General features: G+C 40.1%; 1 pseudogene; it reads left to right on the forward strand.

The window, feature by feature from the left end:
- The first annotated feature begins 18,369 nt into the window (after positions 1-18,369).
- On the forward strand, positions 18,370-23,604 carry LOC138071852 (large ribosomal subunit protein eL27-like; annotated as a pseudogene).
- The last annotated feature ends 318 nt before the right edge of the window (positions 23,605-23,922 follow it).

Consider the following 23,922-nt stretch of genomic DNA (forward strand, 5'->3'; position numbering starts at 1 on the left):
CTCAAGAGATTTTACACTTTTAAAAGGACTCCTGGGACTTCCCTGGTGGTCCAGTGGTTAAGATCCGCTTGTCAATGCAGTGGACACAGGTTCAATCCCTGGTCTGGGAAGATTCCACATGCCACAAAGCAACTAAATCTATGTGCCACAACAATTGAGCCCATGCTCTAGATGCCATGAGCCAGAATTACTGAGCCTGTGTGCTGCAGTTACTGAAGCCTGCATGCCTGGAGCCTGTGCTCTGCAACGAGAGAAGCCACCGCAATGAGAAGCCCGCGCTCTGCAACGAAGAGTACTCCCTGCTCACCACAACTAGAGAAAGCCTGCACAGCAATGAAGATCCCGGGCAGCCAAAATAAATCAATAAGTACGATTCAAAAGGGCTCCTGAAGATGGAAATGCCCTAGACCACAGGAGTGGTGCCTCCAGTTGTAGACATTTAGGCCCTGTAGCAGACTGAAGGGAAGGAAAATTTTACATGCATCTCAGATCACATCACAGAGGCCCCGGGACCAAGATAGCTTTTTGCTTTCACAGAGGTTGAGAGAGCCATAGTGTGATTTGAAAGATGAGAGGATCATATGGTAGCTTTATTTTTAGTTTTTTAAAGGAACCAACATACTATTCTCCATAGTGGTTGTACCAATTTATCTTCCCACCAACAGTGCAGGAGGATTCCCTTTTCTCTACACTCTCTCTAGCAGTTAGTAGATTTTTTGATGATGGTGTGAGGAAGTTTTGATTTGCACTGTAGATTAGATTTGTTCTGATTTGCATTTCTCTGATAATTAGTGGTGGTGAGATCTTTTCATGTGCTTTTTGGCCATCTGTATGTCTTCTTTGGAGAAATGTCTATTTAAATCTTCTTCCCATTTTTGACTGGGTTGTCTGTTTTTTTTTATATTGAGCTGCAAAAACAGAACTATGATATGATCCAGCAGTCCCACTCCTGGGCATATATACAGAGATATATTTATACTTCAGAAAGATACATGCATCCCATTGTTCACTGCAGCACTATTTATAAGAGCCAGGACATAGAAGCAACCTAAAAGTCATCAGCAAAGGAATGGATAAAGATATGGTACAGATATACAATGGAATATTACTCAACCATAAAAAGAATGAAATAATGCCCTTTGGAGCAACATGGGTAGACCTAGAGATTATCATACTAAGAGAAGTCAGTCAGACAAAAACAAATATCATATGATATCACTCATATGTGAAATTAAATTTAAAAAATGATACAACTGAACCTACTTATAAAATAGAAACAGACTTCCAGATATCAAAAACAAACTTATGGTTACCAAAGGGGAAAAGTGGGACAGGAAGGCTAAATTAGGAGCTTGGAATGATATAAGATAGATAGCCAACAAGGACCTACTGTGTAGCACAAGGAACTCTACCCAATATTCTGTGATAACCTATATAAGAAAAGAATCTAAAAAGGAATGAATATATGTATGTGTTTAACTGAATTACTTTGTGGAACTAACACAGCATTGTAAATCAACTATACTCCAATAAAATTAAAAAAAAAGATGAGACAATCTACAAGACATTCTTGACATGAGAATTTATGTCATGGGTTTTCAAACTGTGTTCTTCAGTACCTGGGGCTTTTGTGGAAGATCTTAAGAGGTCACCAAGGTAATATTAGGGGGACACCAACAGAACGAGTGGCTTGTCACTTTCCTTATCCCCTCTTATAAACTAATAATAGTTGACTTTTAAAAAAGTGACCCCGTGGACTGTAGCCCACCAGACTCCTCTGACCATGGGATTCTCCAGGCAAGAATACTGGAGTGAGTTGCCACACCCTTCTCCAAGGGATCTTCCTGACCCAGGGATTGAATCAGGTCTCCTGCATTGCAGGCAGATTCCTTACCATCTGAGCCACCAGGGAAGCCCATTAAAAGATGATAGCGATAATATTATCCTGCTCTTACCATCTTTTAATAAACTGGGTTTTAAGTTTTTTTTAAAGATATAAGAGTTTGATTTCCAAAAAATTATTTTGGTAACTGCTGTTTCATCTCTCATGTCCAATGCCCAGTTACAATGTAGATATTTTAAAGCAAAAACCTATTCAGCTCTCAGTTTCAGGGGGTATTAGTTATCAGAGAGCTAAGCCTTAAATGCAGTGGCTTGTGCTTAGGGAGAGGGCTTCCCAGATGGCTCAGAGGTAAAGAACCCACCTGCCAATGCAGGAGACAAGGGTTTGATCCCTGGGTTGGGGAGACCCCCTGGAGAAGGGCATGGCAACCCACTCCAGTATTCTTGCCTGGAGAATCCCACGGAGAGAGGAGCCTGGCAAGCTACAGTCCATGGGGTGGCAAAGAGCTGGACGCGACTGAGCACGTGCACACACAGAGGGTTTAGGGAGAGTGGGCTACAGGGATGAAACGTTTTGTTATGGAGACCAGATAAATAGATAAAACAAAGGCATGAAAGTGGGAATGATTAGAAGGGAGATTAAGGAGTATCAAAGACAAATTTGCCTACTTCATCTATGATGGGCCCTGCCAGTAACGCCAGACTTGAGGTTTTCCAAACTTAGAGATTTATCTCCTGTGTCTTGTTTAACTGATCACATTTGATATTCTTTCACCACTTTCAAGTGTATCAGAATGACAGCTCCTTCTTTGCCTCAGTGTAACCACATACATCTCAAAGTATTTTTGAAAGATTATGCCACTATGGGAGTCCACAGACATAGCAACTGGAATATGCTGAATTCTTTTTTTATTTTTACAAAACAATCTCCTTGTTAGTTTGAAAACTTCAGTAAAATAGGTTTTCATATGACATCCCATTTTCTAAAAATAATTAAATATGCTGAATTCTTGTTTCCAATTTTTTACTCTTTCCTGTATCCACACTTTGTGTCATGTAACTCTGCATGTTTTTTCACCGAGTGAGGGATACGCTGCTGTGCTCCTTAACTTTGAGCTTGGCCACATGATGATGACGTGGGTGCAAGCAACACTGTACTTGTTTCCTTTTTTTAGGTTACCCCCCCCCATTTCTGCAGCATGTGAAATCTTGGCTCCCTGACCAGGGATTGAACCTGTGCCTTCTGCAGTGGAAGCATGGAGTGTTACCTACTGGACTGACTTCAAGTTTAGGCCTCATGAGGCTTCCTGTGCTTCACTTACTGTTTGCACTTCTGTGATCATCATGGGAAGCCTGTTTTTCAGCTAGTCTGTTCATCCAAGGAGACTGAGAGGCGTGTGAACCAGATTTGGATCCAACCTGCAGCTTGGAGCCATCTACTTAAGTTCAGCTAAGATGAGCGGAGACACCCTAGTGAACGTGCAGACATGCGAAAAAGAGTATTTAGACTTGAATGTCATTGAGATTCTGTGACTGCTTATTATACAGCAAGAGCTGGCATAGGTAAGACCTTGAACTTTTTGACAGATCAGAAACTGGGCAACTTCCCTGAAGATTCAGTATTCTCATCCATAAGACATATGTAATTATAACTATATCACAGTATTATAGAAAATAAATAAAACAGTATATGTATCAAAAATACTAGGTGCAATGTCTCATTATTATTTTATCAAAAGCTAGGATGATACTTGGGGACTCAGGGATGCAGGGGAGTAAGAGACATGCATTTATTTCAAGATGGAGATTCGATGTTAGAACATACGGTGGTTGAAAAAAAAGGCATTTATTCTGAAGCTTGGGGCAAATAAATCTTTCCTCTTTAGTTTAATGACTGTTAAACTGCACAAATTTACTACTTGGGTAGATGAATAATGAGCTTGAAATAGTTTTCTTTTAAAGGAAAATAAAAACATGACTTTACCAACATCACTTGGTGTATAAAGTGCTATTAGTCACATGCAGTAGTTAGCACATTTGATTTGTTTGTGACCAAGAGTTCAGGTGAATACATTTGAGATTTATTTTGTAATTTTCAACATGCCAATATAAAACAGCTTTTTTTTGCCCCTTCATTGCCATCAGGTCAGAATAAATTGACTCTTGATGCAAAGTTGTAGCCAGGGGTTGAAATTTACCTGTGATTAATGGTCAAAGCATTGACTAGCTGAAGCCCCCACCCCCCTGTTCTTGTATATCACGTCCTGGACTGGGAGCTGTTTTGTATAAAATATTGAGATACTGGTCTCTCTGTCCCTCATTTGCCCTTGAAAGTGAAGAGAAATACTTGATTAAACTGGTTATTAAGAAAGAATAAAAGACAGTTCCTAATGAATAAATATGTTTGGTAAAGTATATTTCTAATTCTTTGGGTCTTCAAATATACAACTGTAATATATTATTTCCTAACCAATTAGCAACTCAGTTAGTTTAGTCAGCTTTTAGCATCCCAATTCACATTTTCCAGCAGGGATTTAGAATGGATACAAAATTCCTGGAGGGGAGGTGCCCGCCTTCCTTCCTGAGGCAGTTCAGCTTGTTGAACTTCCACTCCCACAATAAAGCCAAAATGGGCTAGATTTGTCTTTGTTTTCATTCAGTTTGGTGCTTTGCTGATAAAACTAGTAAAAAAAAAAAAATGCTTAGGACTCGTTTTTTTTCTCCCCTCTGAAACATGCACATGTGTATACAATGTGGGTCCATCACTGTATTCGTTTGGATGCTTCCAAAAGCTGTCCCTGAGACAATGGTTTGAGTTCAGGCAGTCTATTGTATGGTGGCCCCAGGCATGGTGAGGAAGTTAGGAAAAGTAAGAACATAAAAGGAACATTCCTGAGCAAGTTACTGCTGTGGGAAACTGGAGTTCTATCTTGCTGGGAGAAACCATGTAGAACACAACTCAGAATAATCCCACTGATGGTTTAGCAAGCCAGGGTATTCATTCCTTTGTGCCCTGCCCTCTTGACTGAAAGGGGCTCATGGGGGTGTTAACTTTAAGGTATTTTCCAGACGGCAGGCAGGACTTATTTCTGCTGACAGAAATAGATCTCAGACAGAGAGAAGGCATGTATTGTATAACTATCCATCTTGCAGGTGATCCCTGAGGTCAACGGAAGGAACATGGGTGAAATTGTCAAGAGCATCCACTACAGGCCCTAAAGGGAAAGTTGGTAAGAAAAAGAAATCAGTTTCTCATGTTACATGAATGTCAAATGTAAAATACTTTGGTCTTAAACAATGAGTTTAAAGAAGGAAATACCTACATTGTCCTGGTCTATTTCCATAAGGGTTTTTTCATTTTCTAAATTAAACTCTTTTGTCCCTATTGGTATGGGAAATAGAGTTACAAGGCAGAGACCCAGAATTTTTTTTTTCCCATAGCCAGAAGTCAAATGAGAAAAATTCATTTTATCTTCAAGAACAAAGATTTAATAAGGTTTGCTTTTAAATTTTTTTTGTTTTTATTTTCCCCCCATTTAACTTAGCTTCCCTGCCTTGTTCAGTTGCTCAGTCATGTCCAGCTCTTTGCGACCCCATAGTCCCTGCCTTAACTTTAGGGAGTGTGTTGCTAATTCTCACCACAAGATGTCACTATCTTACCAGTCTTAATACTGAAATTTTTCTCTGCAATCATTTAAAACTATCTACTCTGATGTTTCAATAGCAAACATATCCATGGAAATCGTCAATGTTTCTCTGGTAGACAAATTTAGAAAATTTTAGTTGAATAAAGATCAAATCACAACTGATATGGTCATCTCCCACAGAATCTAGAGCCTTTCAGGGACTTTGAAATAATTACATCCACTTCTTCACCTGCAATACACACATTGGGCAGATACGATTATCATGGTTAAATAAAACATTTTGTTTTTCATTATTTCTTTCATTCTATGCTTTTAAGACTTATGAAGCTATCTTCTAATTCAACAGTTCTCAAATGTGACAAAATACAACCCCAGATAATATGTTTCTAGAAAATTCCTTTAGAATTTCAATTTAGCTACAAGGGGAACTCTTATGAAATCTGGATGGGGAACATACCACATGCTCATTGCAAAGAAGCTTCATAAAATGATTATGCTTCTAGGCAGAGGCTGGACTCGACAACTGTGCAATGACTTCATGGCACTGAGATTTATAGTCCATCTCCACGGAGTTTTCATGCAGAATTTATTCTTGATAGATGTTTTATATTTCCCATACTTATAGGGACAAAGGAGTTTAATGTGGTGTATAAAAGTCCCCTTACGGAAAAAGACTAGGGTCTTGCAAAAATTAGACTCAATGCCCTTATTGTTTATAACAAATACTTTCCCTTCAAAATGCATGTAACATGGGGCACCTATTCGCTTCTTTTTCTTGATCAACAAAGGGAAAGTCTTTTAGGATAAGACAGCAAAATGTGCCTTGATGGTTTCCATGAGCCAGTATGACAATGAATGGCTTGAGGGCATCAAGCCATGCCTAGATGCCACGTTTCTGTCATTCTCTGACTGTGTACATTTGCCTACTTTTTTTAAACCTCTCTTCAAGTCTTATTTTCTTCATCTGATAAACATGTGTATGTTTAGTAATAATCTTTCCACGTACTTAGTCTCTCAGTCATATCCAACTCTTTGTGACCCCATGGACTGTAGCCCGCCAGGCTCCTCTGTCCATGGGGATTCTCCAGGCAAGAATACTGGAGTGGGTCGCCATGCCCTCCTCCAAGAGATCTTCCCAATCCAGTGATCAAACCCAGGTCTCCCACATTACAGGCAGATTCTTTACTGTCTGAGCCACCAGGGAAGCCCAATGGCTTCTTCCCAACCCAGGGATCAAACCCAGGACTCCCACATTGCAGGTGGATTCTTTGCCATCTGAGCCATCAGGGAAGTCACTCAGGCAAGAATACTGGAGTGGGTTGCCATGCCCTTCACCAGGGGATCTTCCCAACCCAGGGATCAAATCTGTGTCTCTTACATCTCCTGCACTAGCAGGTGGATTCTTTACCATTAGTATCACCTGGGAACCCTTAATCCTTCCATAGTAGTTTGAAATTAGAAATTCTATTAGTATCTTATTGCTATTGTCATAAACAACCATAGACTTAGAGACTTAAGACAACACAAACTTACTCTCTTACAGTTTTGGAGCCCAGAAGTCCAAAATCGGTCTCACTGGGCTAAGGTCAAGGTGTCAGCAGGTCTGGTTCTTTCCGGAGGTTCTAGGAGAGAATCTGTTCTTTGCTTCTTTCAGCTTCTAGAGTGTGCCAGAATTCACTGCCTTCTCTGGTTCATGGATTTATCTTCAAGCAGCACAGCATCTTCAAATCTCTCCTTGACTGAATCTTCGCGTTTCCTTACATAAGAATAAGGACTCTTTTAAGGACTCTCATACACTGCCGCTGCTGCTGCTGCTGCTGCTAAGTCGCTTCAGTTGTGTCTGACTCTGTGCGACCCCATAGGCGGCGGCCCAACAGGCTCCCCCGTCCCTGGGATTCTCCGGGCAAGAACACTGGAGTGGGTTGCCATTTCCTTCTCCAATGCATGAAAGTGAAAAGTGAAAGTGAAGTCGCTCAGTCGTGTCCGACTCTTCGCAACCCCATGGACTACAGCCTACCAGGCTCCCCCATCCATGGGATTTTCCAGGCAAGAGTACTGGAGTGGGGTGCCATCTCATACACTACCATGTGTAAAATAGGTAACTAGTGGGAAGCTGCTATATCGCACAGGGAGCTCAGCTCAGTGCTCTGTGATGATCTGGGGGTAAGGATGGGAAGAGAGGCTCAAGCGGGAGGGGACATATGTATACATATGGCTGATTTACATTGTTGTATAGAAGAAACTGACAAAACATTGTAAAGCAATTATATTGCAATAAAAAATTTTTAACGAATAAGGATTCTTGATATCATTGGAGCCACCCAGATAAGCCAGGGTAATCTCCCCATCTCAAGATCCTAAATTTAATCAAATCAGCAAAATTCCCTTTGCCATATAAGCAGCATTCACAGGTTGTAGGAATGAGGATCTGAGGGAGCCATGATGCAGCCAACCACAGAAATGCTGTATGTAAAGGCCCCACCAATAAACAGAAACATGTTTATTATCATTGGCCGTGAAATGTTAATTTAGCAGTCAGTCAGGTGCTGTGTCAGTGAATGACTCAATGATAAAATGACATTTTTCACATTCTGGGTATAGTGAAAGGACACAGGCATTTACTTTTTAATATCTACTCAGGCAAGAGGTCGATTTATAAGAAAACTAAAGCTATTTAAGTCAGTCTTCAAATACAGTGTATAAGATGAGTTGTGTATTTCCTCTATTGAATTGAATCATTTTCATATTCTTTTTGCTATTACAATAATAGGAAGTCAGCGTGTTTTTACAGATCAACATCTAACTTACTGGTCAGCAAAAATCCTGGGTCTTTATGTGGCTTTCTCGTTCTTCAAATCAGACTGAAAAAAAGCTATACAGGGCATTAGGTGTCTGTGACATGATTTTCATAAGGAACAATCGTTTGATCGTTTGTGACTCTATGGAGGAAAAATTAAATAAAGATATACAGTTTCATCTCATTATTTTCATTTCATATTTGTCATATCTTGTTGACATTTTCTGTGTTATCTACTCTTGAACACACTTGAAGCTATTATTTAAAAAAAATAAAGGACAACATTTTGTCAGCACTCCAACTTATGTGGAATAATTATATTGAAGAGACTATCATTTGAATACTTCAGTTTTGTACTGAGTTTAAATTACACAGTCAATATGCAATTAATTGAAGTAGAGACACCTGCAAACTAATGCCATCAAATCAAGTGTGTAAGGAGAATGTACACTTATGTGAAGTGGCCTATCTTCCTACATTCACCTATTATATATATAAGATGGCAGAAGAATTAAATACTGCTCAATTAAGAACAAGCCACTTGATGGATTGGAGCCTTTGGGAGACACAGACCAGAAAATTAATTTCAGGTGGGTGAGCATGGCATATTCTTGTGTTTTGTGAAAGACATTGCCACGAAAATTTGCCACCCACACACTTTTCATTAATTGTGTTTAACAACAACTAATTATCAAGCTCCCTAGACCAGTGGTTTTTAATACTGAATTTAAAACATTGGGACTCAGTGAAGACTACGAATCCCCTGAAACTGTGTAAGAAATTGTGTGTGTGTGTGTGTGTGTGTGTGTGTGTGTGTGTGTGTATACACTTTCTGTGCTGTGGCTGAATGACTAATGGAGAGCCAGTATCCTTTCTCCTCTTATTCTTGTTTAAATACTGATTTTATTCCATCTGGAAGGTGCTTGGCTGGATAGTGCATGTGCTAATTTTCCCACTTGTCTTCTAGGTAGGACTGTCCACTGAGAATTTAGTGCAAGTTCTTGGTAAGACCTTGAGTCTCCTCAAGAATGACCAGAGAGCAGGCATGTGTTCTTTATCCTTTTACCTCTCCATTTGTCTTCCTTTTCACTACTTGGAATGCAGATGTGATGGCTGGCACTCTAGCAGTCACTTTGGGACTTGATTTTAAAAATATCAAGTAATTACATTATTTTTAATATTTTTGTACTGAGGTAAAGTTTATGTACAATGAAACATTCAGACCTTATGGATATTGTTCAATAAGTTTAGGCAAATACATATCAAGACCTACAGTATTCCCATCACTCTGAAAAGACCCCTCATGCTCTGCAGTCAATCTCAACACTTCACCTAAGAACTGCTAATCTGATTTCTGTTTTCATATGTTAATTTTGTCTATTTAGAATTTCATATAAAGGGTCATATACTATGTGCTCTTTATTTCACCTGGCTTCTTACACTTAGCATATTTTTGACATCCATTCATATTATTGCATGTATCAGTAGTCATCTTAGTCAGTTGGACTACCATAGCAAAAATACCATAGACTGGGTAGCTTAAAAAACAAATATTACTCTCTAACAGATCTGGAGGCTGGGAAATCCAATCTAAGATCAAGGTGCTGGTAGATTTGGTATCTGGTGAGAAACCTCTTCCTAAATTATAGACTGCTATCTTCTTGCTGTACATGACCAAGATAGGACATCTCTCCTGTGTCTCTTCTTATAAGGACACGGAGGACACTAATCCTACTCAGGAGGACTCAAACCATGGCCAGACTAAGTTCCAAGGGCCCCAGTACCAAGAACCATCACACTGGGGATTAGTGCTTCAACAGATGAATTATGGGGGGATAACTTATTGCATTTTAATGCAATATTGGAGTAGAGGGTGAGACCTTCAAGGGGCAGACTGTAATAACAACAGTTATTCATTTAAATGGCTTTTTAAAGACAATGGGTATTGGTAATCCTTTAATAGGGTTTGCAAACTTTGAGGAAGAATTGAAATGCTCTGGAGAATACTGGGCCCTTTGAAAGATTTGTGTTTGAAAGGGAGAGAGAGAAGAGTTAGGGCTCCTGGAGGCCAGAAACAGACTTTGGGGTAAGACAATGAACATTTCAGTGGAGGCTTTGAGTTTTTTATGAAGTGTGTAGTGACAGTGAACACTCTTCTATTCATCATACAATTTCAGGAAAAACCTACATTATTTACTTATGGAGGAGTGGGAAAACTACTATTAGCACACTAAATCTGGGATGCCACCATTTCTTTGTGCCTGAGGACAATTTTATTGGCACACAGCCACACATACATTTCTATATTGTCTGTAGCTGCTTTCATGTGACGAGGGCAGAGTTGAATAGCTGCAACAGAGATCAGTAGAGCCTGCAAAATTGAAAATGTTTAGTATCTGGCCCTTTTCAGAAAAAAAGTGTAAACCCCTGTACCACTATGGGGGTAGGTGAGGGAAACTACAATGAGGTGATTAATACTGGGTCAATGTGGTAGAGGGGTAAGATTTTTGCAGGCTGGATCCACTATTTCCAAGCCTAAGAAAGAACGTTTGTAGATTCTCCTGGCTTAGCAGCCAAGTATTTGACAGTGCACCAAGAAACGTGGCCAGACGATGAACAGTTATTGAGGTTCTTTTCCTTTTTTCTTTTTGCTACTATAATCGGTTGTATGTGACAATTTAGATTGACATAGTCCTTACTTCTCCAAGCTAGATGATTCTGATGTGAAGGGATGTGAAAACATCACAAAGTCAACAGAATAAGAATGCTAAACAACAGCTAATACTGAAATACCTTTGCAGACCATCCAAATCCCTTTGTTCTGACTTCATGTTAACTAGTCAATGTAAAAAAAAATCCATTTTTTAAACTCATCCACAGATTAAAGAGCAAACACAAAAATATGCTCTTTGACCAACTATAGTTCCCTCTATGAAATAAAATCAGTGACTTCTTGATTCAAATTGGTTTCACCTGCATTAGAGGTGTGAGTCTGTTTTCTTTGGGCATAATCACTCTTCAATAAGCTGGCCAGTAAATACTGAAATATAAGAAAGGCTCCAATGACTAGCAGAAAGACTGTAGCAATGGAATCAAGGGGACAGGATTTGAAACTGCAAAGTTTACTAGTTCTGTGACTTGGACAAAGTGGTTTCACCTCTCTGAGCCTCCTGATTTACTCCATTAAATGAAATAATATATTGAAGCCCTTAACCTAGTGCCAGAATAGAGTAAGGACTTTATAAACAAAGTTTCCTTTCTTTATCTTCTATGTGTAGGGCTGACAGATCATACTTTGAATAATGGTGCTCTGGGCTGAGGTGTGCCCTACTTCCCATTCATATGTTGAAATCTTTAACCCCAGTGTGTCTTTGAAAGAAAGTGAAAGTGAAGTCGCTCAGTCGTGTCCAACTCTTTGCAACCCCATGGACTGTAGCCTATCAGGCTCCTCCGTCCATGGGATTTTCCAGGCAAGAATGCTGGAGTGGATTGCCATTTCCTTCTCCAGGGGATCTTCCCGACCCAGGAATCGAACCCGGGTATCCGCATTGCAGGCAGATGCTTTACTGTCTGAGCCACCAGGGAAGCCTTTAGGAAGTAATTAGGTTTAGATGAAGTCATGAGGGTGGGGCCCTCATGGGATTAGTGACTTTATAAGAAGGAACATAAGAGAGCATGTGCTGTGTGTGTGTGTTACACAGAAGAGTCATGTGAGTGCACAGTGAGATGGATGCCACCTACAAGCAAACAGAAGAGATCTCAGATTGAAACCTATGTTATCAACATCTTGATCATGAACTTCTCAGCCTCCAGCACTGTGAAAAAAATGTCTGTTGTTTAAAACACCCAGTCTGGTATATTGCAATGCAATGGCAGCCTGACCTAAGACACACTGTAAGCCAGTGAAGCCCAGTCTTGAAAACCTCTCCTGACTGCCACTTAGCTCCATCCCTAAAGATTATATGGTAGTCATTTAAGGAGTTATCTCAATAATTTGTACTTTTATATTATCTGAAAGAGGGAACACACACCAGCTATTCACTTTCTTGTCATTCTCTACTGACTCTGTGTTTTCTTTACCTTCTGAGATATTTTAAGCCATTAGGAGATATTTTAAATTTCAAAGAGTTGATGTGGGTCTGCTATGTTTGGGTAGAAAGCCTCAAACTATATTTTACTGAGAGTGCAACTAAGATGAGTTAGTGTCTGAACTAAGGATATAGTGGACTGAGAACATTATGTGGGCTTTTTTAAAAAATAGATTTTATTTTTTAAGAGAAACTTTAGGTTCACAGTAGTACTAGGCACAAGAGATTTCCCATACACCTTTGCCGTTGCACAGGCATAACCTCCCCCATTATCAGCATCTTACACTATAGTTGGTACCTTTGTTGTAATTGATGAACCTACACTGACATGTCATTATCACTCAAAGTCCACAGTTTACATTAAAGTTCACTCGTGGTGTTATATATTCTAAGAATTTGAACAAACATATGACATGGATCCACCACAATCATACCCAGCAGTTACACTGCTCTAGAAACCCTCTGCGCTCTGCTTCTTCATCCCTCTGAGCCCTGATGTTGGGGAAGTTTAGGGATGCTAAGTCAGTATCAGATTGACAAAATGTCTGATTGCAAAGCTCAAAGTCCCTAGTAACTGTATGCTGTTGTTTTGTCAATAAATACTATCCTGGTCAGGAGCCAGGTCAAGAAATTTCAGGTACACTTGTTGGAATATGGGTTTCTGAAATTTCAGAGTGTCAGCTGTGAATATTTTCCACTTTTGCCATTTAGTGTTTACATTCAATGAAAAAGCTCTGTTTAGATTTTTTTGGCTCCTTTCCCCCCATTTTATTGAATCAGTGACTAGATCTAACACTGATGCCTGGTCATAATAGAAGGTAACTGAGATAAGCCTAAAAGTTGCCTACGAAACCCTGATTATTTATAGTCAGTGAGTTACGTGGGATCATGCTTTTCATTCATACCTATATACATCTATCATACAAATTATACAGAAGTTTATTCTTATAAAAGAATTCTATGAAGTAGAAGAAGGTAGTTATGTTAGAATATGGTTTCCTCATTTCACTCCTACTGTGCACTAAATTAAAAAAAAATATTTATTTGCTTAATATAGCATACAAACTGTGACAACACAGTGGAGTAGAGGGAAATGCTGTAAATATTGTCAGGCTTCAGGAGAACTTAAAGTTTCCCTGAAAAGCTTAAGAAACTGACCATAATTCCACCCACTGACTATAAACTCTACAAAGGCATAGATTTTGCCCTGTTCAGTTGTTCATGGATCTATCCAAGTGGAGCAATGCTTGCAAAGGATGACTACTCAGTAAATACCTATAAATACCTATACCTATAAATGAAGGAATGGATGATGAAAGAAAGTATATGCATTTCTTTGGAAAGAAACATTTTGCCTAACATTAAACACTAGAAAAAATTAAGGTTTTTTTTTTCTGTGTTTTTTTAAGGCATTGAATGTACAAATTAATGCCTTTCATATGGCAAGAAGCTTCCTTTTGGCCACTGTCATATAAAATCATGTTCAACAGTAATCCAAGAAAGGATACATTAAACTATTTTATTGCATTGAACATAAATCTAGGAAAATGAGCAAGGCTGGCTTCACAGGCATGTGGCCTCTACGGCTGCACAGGGCCCCACATTCAGAAGGGTTTGGTTTAATGCTCTACTGTTGCCATCTTGAAGTTGTTAAAATTTCTGAACAAGAGGTTTTACAGCTTCATTTTACATTGGAACTTACTCTGTCCATGGGATTTCCCAGTCAAGAATACTGGAGTGGGTTGCCATTTCCTTCTCCAGGGGATATTCCTTGACCTAGGGATCGAACTCACGTCTCCTGCATTAGCAGGCGGATTCTTTACTACTGAGCCACCAAGGAAGCCAATAAATTATGTAGCTAGTTATAGAACTGAACAGATCTATTACAAGGCCATTACACACTAGCTAATTATTAAGAACAGATTTAGGGGAGCTAAAGAAATGTAAATGAAAATTTTCAGTTCTATAACTTGTTAAGTAAAACTGCAGTGTCCATATAAGATATCTCCAGGTGATCTAGAAGTCACTAGAAACAGGCAAATTGTCCCACAGGATAGGAGAAAAGGAAACAAAAAAACTGACAACATTTTAGAAATCATACGACATGATGTCTTGCTTGGTGCCAACTGTGCCCTTATTCCCTAACCTTCTTCCTTTAGGTTTATAATTCAAAAGATAGACAAGGTAACATGTGGGATGTGCTACATTCAGTGATGTAATATATTTTTTCCTCTCTCAGTAGATGAATGCTCACTCACTTCTTTTTATGGGTCTCTCAGGCTTCAGACTACAGTGCAATGGGGGAGTTTAAAGAAGTGTCTCTGATTATAGATCCTCCTAATGTCTCACAAAAAATAATTGGATGACTATTCACACATGATAACAACTAAAAAAATAGAGCTAAGCATACAGATGAACAGGTATGCTACTGCCAAAATCTGGGTGAAATTTCTCATAAAGCTGTGGTTTGTGAAACTGAGTAAAGAACAAAAAAACCCTTACCCACGCTTTGGTTCAATAGGCAGAACACAGAGAGAAGATCGGATCTCTCATTCCTCTTGCATTGTAGTCTGGAGCCTGAGAGATCCAGGGTCTGTACCCATAAGAGAAGTGAATGGGCATTCATCTACTAAGAGGAAAAAAAAAAGATTTAACACATCACTAATATTCTTTAGTCTGAGTTTTCAATTATCAGTGGTCTAAACTGTATTTAAGGCAAAAACAGAGAGTTATCAGTTCAAAATCGGACTTGGTGGGAATTCCCTGGTGGTCCAATGTGTAGGACTCTGGCTTCCACTACACAGGACATGGGTTTAATTCTTCATCTAGGAACTAAGATCCCACAAGCTGCACAGTGTGGCCAAAAAAATAAAAATTTAAAACATTTGGTCTTTGTACAGAATGTGTAAAACTGCTGAATGAAGATATCGGCTGTGCTAGCAAAGTGAACATTCTGTTATGAAAATGAAGGAATCTGACTGATTTTCTGCTTCAGATGGAAGGGCCATTTCAGAGTAAGTGAGAGCAGAGCCAGATACTACAGAACCAGCTGGAAATATGGCAAAAGGTAGCTTTTTTTTTTTTTTTTTGCCATTGTTATCTTTGTTATCATCATGATCTCATTCTCTGTCTTGTAATGACTTCAGAATTCTGAGCTTCATGCAGTTCTTGCGATATATCCCTAATTTGCAGGTGGTCCTGAGTTGGAGATAAGGCTGCCAATTCCTGAGACTGAGGTGGACAATACATAAAATGTTTTGACGAAGGAGGCCAATGACTTATGGTGGTGTGACTTCCAATCTAAGCCTGTTTCCTCATATATAAGGGCTTCCCAGGTGGCGTTAGTGGTAAAGAAACCACCTGCAGTGCAGGAGACTCAGGTTTGATCCCTGGGTCAGAGAGTTCCCCTGGAGGAGGGCATGGCAACCCAGTCCAGTATTCTTGCCTGGAGAATCCCGTGGACAGAGGAACCTGGTGGGTTGGAGTCCATGAGGCTGCAAAGGGTCAGACACGACTGAGCAACTGAGCACACACCCACACCTCGTATATATAAATTAGAATAGCAGCAGCTGCCACACACTTTTGTTACAAGTATCATAGAAATAAAATATGCAAGCATGTATGTTTGCACATAAACTTTTGGTAGGAGAGGTAGTGCTGAATAAAATCAAATTTCCTTCCCAATTGACCTTTTCTAAACTACCATTTTTCATAGGGCCTTCCCCTGCATAACATTATATCTTATAAATATTTTCTGCTAAAATTAAAGCCAATATATTTAATTTTACTACTGAGCAACTTCATACATTCTGGAAATTTCAATCAATGTAATTTTCCATTTGTATTACATAACTTTTCCCATGAATTACACTTCTACCATTCTTGTATAGAAAGGCAGTATTACTCTGTGTCAACAAGATGAACTCAGGAGTCCGATTTCTTGGGTTCACATCCTAGCCCTGACACTTATTAATCATGCAATATTAAGTCCAATTTTGGTGCGAATTCTGACGTGTTGTTTCTTCCTCCCATACCCAGCAATGCTCTGACACTAGCTGGGTGCCCTACAATTCAACTTAATTCTGATACTATTGAAACCAGGCAGGACCCTGTGGGTCTCCAGGACATGGAAGCCTTTCAAATGGTTGCAAATCAGGGAAGGGACAGAATACAGAGATAAGGGAGGAGCAGTCAGGAAACAACAGCACCGCCGTGGGGCAGGCTCTTGTGTTCCCCCTCAAGGAAGGGAAACACAGAACAGTATCATTAAATTCATCTGTAGAACTAAAACCTCCACTGAATGGAGGATGTTCCAGAGAGAAGGTCACAGTTTGATAACATAAATGCTCATCAGGAGACCATCTGACGTCAGACGAAAGGAATACAGCTCCTTTCCCCAACCCTGATCCTTCTTATCAAACCTGTCCTTGAACTGCTGCTATAAAATTCCTCACCAAATTCCCCAGGTGGGGACACACAGTTTTTCAGGGCACCAGCCAGCTGTGTCCAGCCTCCACCCCCGGCAAAGCAAAAAGCCAGTTTCACCTACTTCACCCAAAACTCTTGTTTCTTGAGATTTAATTTGGTACCGGAGCACGGAGACTGAGCTTTCTACATCATCCTCTACCTTGCAGACACTGTCAGATTCCACAGGTTAAGGGCTCAGTCTTACAAGACTACTCACTCCCACTTTAGACACCAAACCAAAGTCCAGGTTGTCACCTGTGCTCCTGATCTGCCACATATAGACTGGAAGTTCCAACAACCTCCTCCCCTTGGTTTTGATTAATTTGCTAGTATGGTTCACAGAACTCAGAAATATTTCACTTACTAGTGTGGAGCCCAGGCGGAGGTCATAGGGCAATAAATCCAGAATTAGCCAAGCTCCATGGCAACCATTGTCATGGGCCATCCTGTTTGTCATGGATCTGTGCCATCCTGTTTGTCATGAGCCATCCTGTCCCTAACCAGCCAGCTCCCATCTCCATATTAGGCAAAGTGGGCACCAAAAGACCCCCAACCAATGACTTAACACCATCCCTCCCCATAGGAAGTTTCTTTGTCCTGAGACTATTAAAACTGGCTGCAAGCCCATGAAAGGGGTCGGCTCTCCTTGGTCTGTCAGGAAGTTGGTCTGTTGTCTTTGCAGTGCCCTCACTAGCTCAGCCTTTTGCTCTCAATAAACTATCTCTTCTAAAATACTCTGTGTCTGGAAATTCTTTTCCAACCTGTGCTAGAACTGCCACAATAACTAGACTACTGGCCTATTGTAAAAGAAGGTAACTCAGGAACAGTGAGATGGAAGATGTATATGGGGAAAGGGCTCAGAACTGCTATATTCTCTGAGCACGCCTCTCCTCCCAACCAGGAAGCTCTCTAAACCCCTTTTATGAAGGCTTTATCACACAGGCATAGTTGATTAAACCATTCGCCACTCATTATTGAACTTTACCTAAAGTACCTCTTCCCTCAGAGGTCAGGGGGGTGAGACTAAAAGTTCCAACTCCCCAACCACAAGGTGGGTTCCCTTGACAACTAAACCCCTAATTGCTTTCTAAAAGTCACCTGCTGCTGCTGCTGTTGCTACAGTTGTGTCCGACTCTGTGCAACCCCATAGATGGCAGCCCACCAGGCACCTCTGTCCCTGGGATTCTCCAGGCAAGAACACTGGAGTGGGTTGCCATTTCCTTCTCCAATGCATGCATGCATGCTAAGTCTCCTCAGTGTGTCCGACTCTGTGCAACCCTATGGACAGCAGCCCACCAGGCTCCTCCATCCACAGGATTCTATAGGCAAGAATACTGGAGTGGGTTGCCATTTCCTTCTCCAAAAGCCACCTCATTGACATAAATTCAGATGTGGTTGAAACAGGTTGGTTATGAGTATCAACAGACATTTATTGCTCTTATCACTTACGAAATTCTTAGGGTTTTAGGAGCTCTGTGCCAGAAACAGGGACTTCAAATGAATTATCTCTTTCGTATTATAACTCACAATGTCATATGAGCAAGTCACATCTTCCTTTGCCTATGTGGATAATGGTTGTAGCATCTTCACAGGTTTAATCGTGAGGTTATATGACCTGTGCTGTGCTTAGTCATGCCTGACTTTTTGTGACCCTGTGGACTGTAGCCTGCCAGGCTCCTCTCTCCATGGAATTCCAGGCAAGAGTATTCCAGGCAAGAATACTGGAATGGGTAGCCATTCCCTTCTCCAGGGGATCTTCCCAACTCTGAGAATGAACTCAGGTTTCCCACATTACAGGCAGATTCTTTACCATCTGAGCCAGCAGGGAAGCCCAAGAATACTGGAGTGGGTAGCCTATCCCTTCTCCAAGGGATTTTCCTGACCCAGGAATTGAACCAGGGTCTCCTGCATTGCAGGTGGATTATTTACCAGTTGAGCTACCAGGGAAGCCCCTTATGAAAGGTGTTATTATTAAGGTGTTATTTTTTTAGAGCAGTTTCAGGACTAGAGTAAGCTCTCAGTAAACAATAGCTATTTTTTCTTTAAATAGTAGTGACTCAATAAGAAAACCCAAGTATGAAAGTTTCACTTTCTTATGAATGGTCTCTGTTCTTCATATATTAGTAAATTTGCTAGGTATTTATCTTTTAAAAATATTTACTTATTAATTAATTCATTCATTTGGCTGTGCCAGGTCTTAGTTGTGGCACACGGGATCTTTAGTTATGGTATCTGAACTCACAGTTGCAGCATACAAACCCTTAGCTGCAGCACGTGGGATCTAGTTCTCCAACCAGGGATCAAGCCCCAGCCCCCTGCATTGGGAGAGAGGTGTTTTAGCCACCGGACCATCAGGGAAGTCCCTTCTAGGTATTAAAATCATCTAGTGTGGAATGGCATCACCAACCCTGGGTCATTTGGGGATAGTTTAATAAATAGATTTAAAAATGAGCAGACAGAGTATAGGAAAACCACAGGGGCTGTGGAATACCCCAGGGCTAGTAATTACTGAATGCTGCTACCACCCCTAAGCCTTAAGGTGTCAGGGGAGAGAACAGTTACTGGGACTTAGAAGAAGAGAAGGCAATGTGATGAGGGGAGAAGGATAACAGAAGTTCTAGCTTCTGGTGGAAGAAAGTGGCCAAGACAAGGTGACCTGGCAGAGAGGGAGCTGGGGACTAAATTCTTTCACCTTCTTCCCCTCCTTCCTCTCTCCTGCCAATACACCCTAGTAGCCAAATTGAACCCCAAACTTGAGGGAAGAGAATCTCACTGACACAGTTCATCTAGGGCAGCCTCGTGAGTCACAGCAGGATGGAGAAAGGGGAAGAGTGGACATGGACACGGGAAAGGTCCCCAGTGCAACAATCATGTTAATTCCTACATACCCTATTTTTAAATGATTATTTCTTTAAAAATTTATCTTTATTTTTTGGCTGCGTAGAATGTGGAATCTTAGTTCCCCAACCAGGGATCAAACCTGTGTACCCTGCATTGGGAACATGGAGTCTTAACCAGTGGACTGCCAGGGAAGTCCCTATATCTGATTTTTTTTTTCTTTTTTAGGAATAAGCATATTCACTTTCTTTGGAAAGAAAATCTTTCATATGAGACTAATATCTATGGAAATGGGTAATATTTCTGTGATCTCTGATCTGTAGACTTGTGTTAAGTAACTATATCTATTGGGGTCAATAAATCTCTTAGAGAAATTAGATTTCTTGGGGAAAATACGACTTTAAACCACAGTCACCCATCTCAGATTACCTGTCCTTGGCCACGAGAGGGATAAGGCTCAAGATTTGGTTGGTCTTAGTCCAGTCTATCTCCAAAAGTATAAAGTGTCCAAAGGTATGGCTTATTGACAGGTGGATCAGCTGCATCATCTCTGTAGATGAAGACCAATGAAACAGGCAAAATGATAAATGTACAAAGTAATGTTTGGAAACTTGGATGTGCTTCAAACATCATATATACCAAAGGACCTCTATTCTTTATTGTTGCCTCTTCTTCCAAAGACATCCCTCATAGCTTCTCATACACTTTCTTTTGAACTGAAAAGGCATGATTATCATTTTAAAATGCAGTTCCCCACTCCTTCAGCAGGTTTTGGCACCAACTCATTTCCTATTAGGCACAGACTTAGTAGAACCCTCCATCTCTTCTGCTAACAAAGATTATCCAGTGGGCGTTTCTCTGAGTTCACTGACAGCCTTCTCTCCTGGCATGTTCCCCTCCCTGCAACTAGATAGTGTCTCTGGTTTTTATTGCTCAGTTTCCTTTGGATCCCTGGGGTTCAGCTTGCAAACTGAAAAAGAAAATTTCCTCTCACCCACTCATTTAAATTCTCCCTCATTTCCAGACCCTCTCAACTGTTTTCTCAACTTTTTGGAATTGATTAAAAAGATTACTCCCTTTTTCTTTTTTTCATATCTCTGACACAGGAATGGAACTCAAAACCTATAAACTTCTATTGAAAGTGCAGAAATCCCTCCCCTGCTCCCACTGAAAACTCATTTCCATATTTCTCTTTATCTGGTGGATTACTGTTGCTGTTTTATACCAGACTGTTGGGAGCTTAATGTTAAGTGCTTCATTAATAATGCTTTGTGCTTTAGAAAAATTTGAAACAGATAAATCTTGACAGTGAAAAGGACTTATTTATTTTATTCTTTGTGCTTAACATCACAGAGAACAGTTTAAAAACAGTTTTGTTTCTACTTCAAGATACAGAAAAGCAGTGCTTTACAAACACAGCCACAGACAGAATTAATTAGTGGAAGTATAAAAAAGGGTTTTATGATTTAAAAATAAATGTTTGCTTCTAACAGTAATAAAAGGACAAAAATCACTATACTGAGAGAAGAGGAAAGAAGAAAACAAAAGCATACATTTTCCTGGAAGGATAGGGCAAACTCACGGGTGTGCTAATAAAAGAATCTGTACAGAAAATAATTAAAATAGAAAATGTCTAGTTTTGCCTTATTTGAAATGGATTTGTGAGTCCCATTTTGGCAATACTTGTCAGTAATTTGGTTTCCATTAGAAAACATCCTTGACTGTTTTCTAGTCAGTCTGGTACTCTACAACATTATTATTCTAACTTAATTCATATATTGGATTGGCTAAAAAGTTCATCCAGGTTTCTCAATAAGATGGCATGACAAACCCCGAATGAACTTTCTCGTCAATCCTAGTAAAAATAGTGTCTCTTCTAATAATCCCAACAGCCCTCCCATCTGAAACCTTTCCTTTCCTCAACACAAACAAAGCACTAGATGCAACCTTGAATCTAGTAGGGAACTTAAATGGCATTAGTTCAACCTTATTCCAAATTTAAAACATTTCTGGGACATGGTCAGTGTCTGCCTGAATACTTTCAGTGAGAGGAACTCATTCTTTACCAGGTGCTCCATTTCATTTGTGTCTAATCGTTAGTCCTTGAATAGAGTAAAAATCTGCCTCTGTAACTTTCTAGCTACTGGTTCTAGGAAACAGCTGGAACATCACAGGTTGATTGTTTTTGCTTTCACAGGATATAACTCTTCAGACTTTGAAGAGCAACAACATGTTTCTCAAAGTCCTTTTTTTTTTTTTTTAGGGTACATACCTGTACTTCTCTCAGCTCTTCCTTCTGTAAAATGATTTCCAGCTTGTTCACCATCTTGGCTGCTTTCCTGGAGAAATATCTTAATATGTGGAAGTTCTTTAGATGGAGCATCTAGAAATACATGAAAGGTTTGGGTTATGCTCTTACCAGTACTATTAGGCTTCCTCATGATGATATTAATACTATATATCTATCCACGTAGGCTAAAAATCACATTTTTACTTTTTATTGGACATTACAGTGTGCTAAAAATCGTATTTTTACTTTTTATTGGACATTACATCAGTTGAACTCAGGATTATTTAAACCCTAACATCTTTTTCAAATGACTTGCAACCAGATGTGGCCTTTCATTCTAAACTTGAAAAATAATACATTTAGTATTGACATGCAGACTTACTACCTTTTTAAAAAATACTATTTGTTTCAGCCCAATATTTTGGGTTTTTATTATATCATTCAATGTATTAGTTTCAAACATTGTGACATCTTGAAATCTGAAAAGCATGCCTCTGACAGCCCCTTTTTGTGGAAAGTATATCACTGGAGACTTTACTCTAGTAGAGATCAATATATTACCCATGTGCCAGTAATAATTTGGAAGATTTTAAATGTCTGTACCTGATAACAAACCAAAGTAGACAAATCTCAGGACTCAGATATTCAACTGGTATTTCTGAGTGCCCATGATGTGTCAGGAACAGTATTAGGTATAGAAGACTATCAGAGTAACAGCTCACAATTTGTTCACATTCTCTGTATCTGTGCCTCTGTGTATTCTGAACCTGGGTGTGGCTGAAGGAAATCACCTTCGACCAATGGTATAACAGAAAATGAGACACAAGCAGAAGCTTTGTCAACATCTGTGCATTCGAGCTTGCTCTCTCTTGCTGGTCCTAGAAACCTTGAACCTTCAGCATGTGAATAAATCCACACTGGACTGCTGGAGACTCACGTGGCCCTGTCACCCTTGCCACTCTGGCCAGCAGTCCAACACCAACTGCTGGGCAGGTGAGTGAGGCCATGCTAGGCCAAGTGGCCCCCAGGAAACCTGCCGTCTAACCATGTGAACGAGAGCAGCAGGACAACTGTTCAGTGGAGCCCAGCTCAAGTTTTCAAATCATGTAATCATAAGCTAATAAGTGATGGCTGCTTGATTCTACCAACTTTGGAGGAGGCTTTTTACATAGCAAAAGCCACAGTGGAAAGTATATCAGCTTTCTGCTGTAGGCCCAAGTGGTTGCTGCCAAAAAGGTCAAGTTTAGGAAACCTGGGAAGATGGGGCTGGTCTTGGCTGGTCGCTACTCTGGACGCAAAGCAGTCATCATGAATAACATTGGAGATGGCACCTCAGACCGACCCTACAGCCATGCTCTGGTGAGTGGAACTGATTGCTATTCCTGCAAAGTGCCATGGGCAAGAAGAAAATTACCAAGAGGTCAAAGATCAAGTCTTTTGTGAAAGTTTATAATTATAATCACCTCATGCCCACAAGGTATTCTGTGGATATTCCCTTGGACAAAACCTGTCAACAAGGTTGTCTTCAGAGATCCTACTCTCAAATGCAAGGCCTGACAAGAGGCCAAGGTCAAGTTTGAGGACAGATACAAGACTGGCAAGAACAAATGGTTCTTCCAGAAGCTTCGGTTTTAGGTCTCTTTCAGTCATTAAAAATATCAAAGAAAGAAAGAAAGTGTATCAGACACAGTCCCTGGTCTCATGAAAAATGTTCCTAGTAAGATTCTCATTGGATATGGTAAGTTTTCCAACCTGTCACTACTATTCATATCCATTCCCTTGTCTGTGTCACTTATTCAGTTATTCCCAATAGACGGCAATCTTTGTGGACTTGGCCATGTAACTTGCCTTAGCCTATGAAATGTGAGAGGAAGTAACAGTGCCTTAAGAGGCATCTGTGTTTCCGCCCACCTTCTTGTGCTTCTGTACCATGGGAAGAGGGAAGTGAAGGAC

The sequence above is a fragment of the Capricornis sumatraensis genome, chromosome X, assembly GCF_032405125.1.
Source record: "Capricornis sumatraensis isolate serow.1 chromosome X, serow.2, whole genome shotgun sequence".
NCBI classification, from domain to species: domain Eukaryota; kingdom Metazoa; phylum Chordata; class Mammalia; order Artiodactyla; family Bovidae; genus Capricornis; species Capricornis sumatraensis.